Genomic DNA, 613 nt, shown 5'->3' with positions numbered 1-613 from the left:
CGACGCGAGTGCCTTTGTTAACAGGGCGACATCGCCTGCAGTGCCTCTCCAGAGCTTGTGATCATGTCGTTTGCACCCAAGACGAATGGAAGACCGTGGCCTGGTCAGACGTGTCCCGACTTCAGTTGGTAAAGGCTGTTGGTGGCCCACAGCCTTGGCACAGTGGTAACACCGGTTCCCGTCAGATCACCGAAGTTAAGTGCTGTCGGGCTGGATTAGCACTTGGATGGGTGACCATCCGGTGTGCTGAGCGCTGTTGGCAAGCGAGGTGCACTCAGCCCTAGTGAGGCAAAATGAGGAGCTACTTGACTGAAAAGTAGCGGCTCCGGTCTCGGAAACTGTCATACGGCCGGGAGAGCGGTGTGCTGACCACATGCCCCTCCATATCCGCATCCAGTGACGCCTGTGGGCTGAGGATGACACGGCGCCCGGTCGTTACCGCTGGGCCTTCATGGCCTGTTCCGGAGGAGTTTAGTTTTTTTTTAGTTTTAATTTAAGGGCTGATGGTAGGGTTAGAATGTGGCGCAGACCTCCATGTTCTCAACAAGGCACTGTGCAATCTGGTGTTGGTTCTGTAATGGTGTGGGCTGTGTTGACATGGAATGGACTGAGT

At 55.1% G+C, this 613-nt stretch overlaps 1 pseudogene; it reads left to right on the top strand.

The window, feature by feature from the left end:
• The first annotated feature begins 144 nt into the window (after positions 1–144).
• On the top strand, positions 145–262 carry LOC124778073 (annotated as a pseudogene).
• Positions 263–613: the final 351 nt, after the last annotated feature.

This window comes from Schistocerca piceifrons, chromosome 2, assembly GCF_021461385.2.
Source record: "Schistocerca piceifrons isolate TAMUIC-IGC-003096 chromosome 2, iqSchPice1.1, whole genome shotgun sequence".
NCBI classification, from domain to species: Eukaryota; Metazoa; Arthropoda; class Insecta; order Orthoptera; family Acrididae; genus Schistocerca; species Schistocerca piceifrons.
The sequence above is the reverse complement of the archived record's forward strand: the minus strand, read 5'-3'. Positions and strand labels throughout refer to the sequence as shown.